This window comes from Panulirus ornatus, chromosome 14, assembly GCF_036320965.1.
Source record: "Panulirus ornatus isolate Po-2019 chromosome 14, ASM3632096v1, whole genome shotgun sequence".
NCBI lineage: Eukaryota > Metazoa > Arthropoda > Malacostraca > Decapoda > Palinuridae > Panulirus > Panulirus ornatus.
The window spans coordinates 21,361,935-21,368,998 of NC_092237.1; the positions used below are offsets into that span (position 1 = coordinate 21,361,935).

The 7,064-nt window shown below is 40.2% G+C and overlaps 1 long non-coding RNA gene across 1 annotated transcript in view; it reads left to right on the forward strand.

Moving 5' to 3' along the window:
• Nucleotides 1-4,500, forward strand: part of LOC139753076 (uncharacterized) — a 67,801-nt gene extending 63,301 nt beyond the window's left edge. The window contains exon 2 of the long non-coding RNA XR_011713645.1: nt 3,022-4,500. This is a non-coding gene — a long non-coding RNA (uncharacterized lncRNA). The remainder of the gene's footprint in view (nt 1-3,021) is intronic.
• The last annotated feature ends 2,564 nt before the right edge of the window (nt 4,501-7,064 follow it).

Here is a 7,064-nt window from a genome sequence, read left to right on the forward strand (position 1 = left end):
GGTGGGGGAGGGGGCGAAAATTTTGGGAGCCTTGAAAAATGTGTGGAAGTCGAGAACATTATCTCGGAAAGCAAAAATGGGTATGTTTGAGGGAATAGTGGTTCCAACAATGCTGTATGGTTGCGAGGCGTGGGCTATGGATAGAGATGTGCGCAGGAGGATGGATGTGCTGGAAATGAGATGTTTGAGGACAATGTGTGGTGTGAGGTGGTTTGATCGAGTAAGTAACGTAAGGGTAAGAGAGATGTGTGGAAATAAAAAGAGCGTGGTTGAGAGAGCAGAAGAGGGTGTTTTGAAATGGTTTGGGCACATGGAGAGAATGAGTGAGGAGAGATTGACCAAGAGGATATATGTGTCGGAGGTGGAGGGAACGAGGAGAAGAGGGAGACCAAATTGGAGGTGGAAAGATGGAGTGAAAAAGATTTTGTGTGATCGGGGCCTGAACATGCAGGAGGGTGAAAGGAGGGCAAGAAATAGAGTGAATTGGAGTCATGTGGTATACAGGGGTTGACGTGCTGTCAGTGGATTGAAGCAAGACATGTGAAGCGTCTGGGGTAAACCATGGAAAGCTGTGTGGGTATGTATATTTGCGTGTGTGGACGTGTGTATGTACATGTGTATGGGGGGGGGGGCCATTTCTTTCGTCTGTTTCCTTGCGCTACCTCGCAAACGCGGGAGACAGCGACAAAGTATAAAAAAAAAAAAAAAAAAAAAAATAACATACAAAGCTCCATCAGCCAGGATCGAACCTGGGACCCCTTGTGCAAGAGGCAGGCATGCTAACCGCTAGGCTAAGGGACTATATAATAGGAAACAACTATTCGAAATACTAAGTACTCGAATTCCCTTCGTCTCACTATGGTGAGCAACGGGGTCTATCGGTTGTTTCCGAACAGAACACATAGCCAGCTGATAGCGTTTTACCGAACCTGACTGTACAACGCGGAGTTATATGAATACGAATAAAGTGTATATGAACGCGCACCTTCATAGAACATACAAAGCTCCATCAGCCAGGATCGAACCTGGGACCCCTTAGCCTAGCGGTTCGCATGCCTGCCTCTTGCACAAGGTGTCCCAGGTTCGATCCTGGCTGATGGAGCTTTGTATGTTCTATGAAGGTGCGCGTTCATATACACTTTATTCGTATTCATATAACTCCGCGTTGTACAGTCAGGTTCGGTAAAACGCTATCAGCTGGCTATGTGTTCTGTTCGGAAACAACCGATAGACCCCGTTGCTCACCATAGTGAGACGAAGGGTATTCGAATACTTAGTATTTCGAATAGTTGTTTCCTATTATACAGTCCCTTAGCCTAGCGGTTAGCATGCCTGCCTCTTGCACAAGGTGTCCCAGGTTCGATCCTGGCTGATGGAGCTTTGTATGTTCTATGAAGGTGCGCGTTCATATACACTTTATTCGTATTCATATAACTCCGCGTTGTACAGTCAGGTTCGGTAAAACGCTATCAGCTGGCTATGTGTTCTGTTCGGAAACAACCGATAGACCCCGTTGCTCACCATAGTGAGACGAAGGGTATTCGAATACTTAGTATTTCGAATAGTTGTTTCCTATTATACAGTCCCTTAGCCTAGCGGTTAGCATGCCTGCCTCTTGCACAAGGTGTCCCAGGTTCGATCCTGGCTGATGGAGCTTTGTATGTTCTATGAAGGTGCGCGTTCATATACACTTTATTCGTATATATATATATATATATATATATATATATATATATATATATATATATATATATATATATATACATATATATATATATATATATATATATATATATATATATATATATATATATATATATATATACATATATATATATATATATATATATATATATATATATATATATATATATATATATATATATATATATCATAATGAAAAGGATAATCTCAAAAAACAGAGAAACTTCATAAACGAGATACAGCATGCGTTCAAGGAAGAGAGATCTACTTAACAATCAGATTTCTTTCCAGAGTTTGGCGCCGTTTGGACAGAAGTAATATATGCATAGATTTTTTTTTTCCAGTGCTATCAGAAGGCGTTTGACAATCAACCACATACCACGTTGGTAAAGAAGCTCAGTTTTCAGGCAGGTATGTAGGGGTCTCCTTCGATGGACAAGAAAATATCGTTGTGGAAGGGAACTAATGACGTATAGCTGTGTATCTTCAACGAAATGGGATGAGGTCTTGGGACCGATGCTCCTCGTGATCTATGTGAATGACTTACCGAAAGCACCGAAATCATACCTGAATATTTTTTCAGACGAGGAAAGTAAAGTTTAGTTAAGGAGACAGTGAGAGTTGGACAAGCTCCAACGTAAATTTGATACATGACAAAAGAAAATCAACCCAGGTAAATGCATAGTGATGAGGTTAGGATGTAGCGAAAAAGGCATGAATTGATATCATACTTATCCCTTATATCGGTAGCATTTTCTACAACGCCTTTTTGTTACCTCCAGAAAATACTCTGCAGATTCACAGATACCACATACAGCTCACTCTCTGTCTCAAACAAATACCTTTACTTAGGGCCATTTTCTTAGTCGCTAAGAAGATAGTGAACGAAACGGTTAGCTGCCACTCCATAAGAGAATGCGTCTCCTGACAGCGTGCCCAAGGTCTGTCACTGCAGCTGTCCGTGTGGGGAAGTTGATAACAATGTCGTTCACGTTTTCCCTTGCGACTATAAACGGCCCCAGTTTGTCCACAATCCCTTTATCTGTTCTTATCAGTCAGATGATGTGTGCATGCCACCATCCTCTTAATCACCACCCTTCCATTCACCTTACCACGTATAGTGAACAGAATTATATCTCTGCAATAGAAGCATTCACTTTTATTGTCTCTATACAAATGTTTTAAACATCCATTCTGCCAGTTCTCGTGTACTTTACACAATATTATTATAATTACGATAAGGATAATACTAATAACCGAAGATATCTATCGTACAAAGTCGCCTGGAGTTTTACTAACACCAAAATATTTTTCCAGGACAAAGAAACACGGGTTAGACTTCCTCTGCAGCGAACGTCAGGGTGAAGGTTTCCGTGGCAGCAGCGTTATATTAGCATACGTCCGTGACGAGTCTGTCAATACCTTGCGTGTTGCTCCAACAGGAAATATTGACCTGCAACTTTTTTTTCTTTTTTTACCTAGGAAATGTGTTAGTGTAAGGTGTATTAATGTGTACATGTTGGATGAAGGCTGGGCTATTTCTGTGTTGCCTCAACAGTCAGGAGACGCATGCCGCCGTGTGTTTTAAAGACTGACGCGGGACCCACCCTCAGTGCCCAGTGTTAATAGTTATATTTAAACGAGTCTTCAGTGTGGGGTTTACTGAAATGATTTTCATATGTAGGAAGAAGTACGTGGACAGTACAGGCGCCCTGCCACAAACTCAACATTATATATATTCAAACTCGATGAGAAGACTGTGGAGGAGAGGAATAATTCATAATTCATTGTAAGGACGACGACAATCAGCGTCAATACTGAAACACCGATTTAGGTCGAGGAAAGTTATCTTTTTCAAAGATTTTCTGTCGCTGCGCGTAGAGAGAAGTCGGATCATATCATCACTGACAAGCCCAAGAAATGTAACCTGGTCTGATTAATTCATGAAAATATCTAATGTAGAGTTAATATCTGTACCATTTGTGCAGTGATTTGTTTCTGTGGTTGAATAAATGTCTTGGTACAGCCACATATTCGTGGACTTGTATGCAGCAAATTTTACAGATGTAAACTACAAATGCACCAGATGAGCCACCTATTCTCATATCAGATTCGAGTCCCATAGGTAAAACGAAGAGTTGTCATACAAGATGATTCAAATACATTGCAAAGTAATCAGTTAAGGGTTGTTAGCCCACTACTGTAATTGATGAAGAATGTATTTTGTGTTTCAGTGCTATCTACCTTGATATGATTTTGATGTTAAATTAAATTGAATTTACATTCAACTTCCAAATTATCTGCTACGTATGGTGTACTCTATTCACATTCAAGCATGTTTCTCTTTTCTGCTGATTAGGGTAGCCAATATGATATGATATGATACAATATTCCTTGTAGTAAATCACATACACATGTGAAGCACTGACATACGGTAAACTAGTTGGAGAAATAACAAAGAAGCTTTAAGCTTTCGATTGTATTTCAAGCCATTTTTAAGGCTTGAAACATAGTCGAAAGCTTGGAGCTTCTGTTTGTTTTTCCATCAAGTCTACCTATGATAGAGAATTATTCTCACCAACAGAGAAATGAATGAAAAGTAAAGGTAATTAGGAATGATATCAGGTTTTAATTTCATTTTATTTGTTTTCAAATTGCTATACTGTTTGTTGGTTTCCTTCACTAGTATTGTTTATTCTCTTTGGGTATTACCCTGCACCTTACGATCGGAGACCCCGACAGTGGGGACGGCTATGAAGATCAGCGAAATTTGTATGTTTAGATACATAAATATAACAGTATTACCCTCGTATACCTACCACTCATTCTGAACCTTTGAAATCCCATGTAACTCATCACATGATTAGGGGAACATGACAGCTATTGGGAACTGAAATATATTTTCCATAAAATTCCTTGAAAAAGGCAAATATTGAGAAAAACATGACAAAGCAGATATAAGACTCTGTAAATGGATTGAATTACTGCTTAGACAATTCAAATCAAGTTCTAATACAATGATTTCATAGGTAAACATTAACGTAATTGGTTTACAAGCACCAGCCTCAGTCAAGAGTTTTATTTGTTTCATTCGAAATAGAAATCTGCCCGTAATGAAAAAAAAAAAAGATTAGCAAGTGGGCAAATTGCTGCATTTTTCCACGCACGGTATATAATCATATCAGTGTTCAATAAATCGTGTAGGACAAGACAATACTCGTTCGAAAATTTTCTTGTTGTTTTTCAGTCATGGTGGATCCTATTGAAGCTGAATCACACTTGCTTGTGATGGCTCAGCGGGCCTCACTCCTCATTTTGTTTCCGAAAATGGTTTTATCTCATCCTTCCTATCTTCATTGAGCGAGATTGATAGATTTTCCTCACTCTCGTTGGAGTACGCCATACGAAGAGTAGTCAGGGAGGCGACTCACAGATTTGGTGGCTGATTTTTGCTACGAAACGTCAACCAATTAGTATTAGGGCTGCCAGTCGTAAGGACTTGCCGAGCAAACTGTCTTACCCACACATCTTCCCTGCAATGCCCTCGGGTGGGGCAGGTGCCAGACGCTCATTAAATAACGAATACAATTTCGGGAATATCCGCATCCTTCCACTGGAACTGAAATGCAGATCCTGCTTTTAGGTTTTAAAAATACGGATTGTCTCGCATCTTCCGCTGCGTCGAATGCTCTTCCGCTGCGTCGAATGCTCTTCCGCTGCGTCGAATGCTCTTCCGCTGCGTCGAATGCTCTCCCGTTGTGTCGAATGTTTGTGGTCTTGTTTAACCTGTCAGGCAGGTGATGAAGTTTCACTGCTCCGTAACAAGTACCATAATGGATTATACTACACTTTGATGAAATTATCTGACATCACTTTAGTCTTATAGAATGTTCTTAGACATTTAGTCTTTATGTAGAGATGAAGAAACTGGGCGAACGTCTAGGCCAATGCGTGATGACCTGAGGAAGATACGGATAGTATCACATCTCGTGTCATCGACCAGTGGAGTGGTAATGACAGGCGTTCCTCAGAAATGCAGGCACGGTTTACCTTGACCTGATATGCATAAATATTTTTAAGTTCCAATGATGGAAAACTCGTTGCTTTTGTCCGTTGGCTTCTTTTGTGATGCGGTGGACCACGCATATGAGGTAGGTAGGTGTTGGTGAATGCTATATACTTGCCACCAATGGTTCTGTTAACATGGTAATAGTTACTGTTATGTTTTCGAAGCAAAAACGGGTTTTGTTAAATGACGGAACTGCCAGAAAATGACAAGCTAGAATCGTGAAGTCCAGCCTAGCCGGCTACAGGTCAGTTATGTAGACTTAGATGATATGAAAACTGGGTAAAGATTTATTCATAAAATGAGGAATGATGATCGAAGGCAAGAAGTAATTAGAATGTCACGGTAGCGAGACGAAACCAGTATGAAAAGTCATGCTTATGTGATGAAATAAACGTTGGAATACATTACCTCAACTCCAGGATAATCTGAGTTGATTCTTGGAGAGCTTATGTATCATAATTATTGTTCAAGGAATTTTCTGCTACCACCCACAGCTGGAGATGTGCCGAGTTCTTAAACTTTGGTGATGATGAGACCAACAGGAAAACAATATATACTTTCCCAATAGATTGTTTTCGCGTGTGATATAAACCCAGTGAAGAGAATTCGTCCACTCGAGAAATGAAATTGGCAAATGATGAAACTGAAATCTTAAGTAAGGCAGTCGTTAGACCAGATCTCGAGATAACATTGTGCGATGTGATTGTTGGGATCAAATGCGATATCGTGGCCCACTGCTGTGACATAAATCATGCAGGTTAGAGGCATATATATATATATATATATATATATATATATATATATATATATATATATATATATATATTTTTTTTTTTTTTTTTTTTTCTTTGTCGCTGTTTCCCGCGTTTGCGAGGTAACGCATGGAAACAGACGAAAGAAATGGCCCAACCCACCCCCATACACATGTATATACATACGTCCACACACGCAAATATACATACCTATACAGCTTTCCATGGTTTACCCCAGTCGTTTCACATGCCCTGATTCAATCCACTGACAGCACGTCAACCCCGGTATACCACATCGATCCAATGCACTTCATTCCTTGCCCGCCTTTCACCCTCCTGCATGTTCAGGCCCCGATCACACAAAATCTTTTTCACTCCATCTTTCCACCTCCAATTTGGTCTCCCACTTCTCATTCCCTCCACCTCTGACACATATATCCTCTTGGTCAATCTTTCCTCACTCATTCTCTCCATGTGCCCAAACCATTTCAAAATACCCTCTTCTGCTCTCTCAACCACGCTCTTTTTATTTCCACACA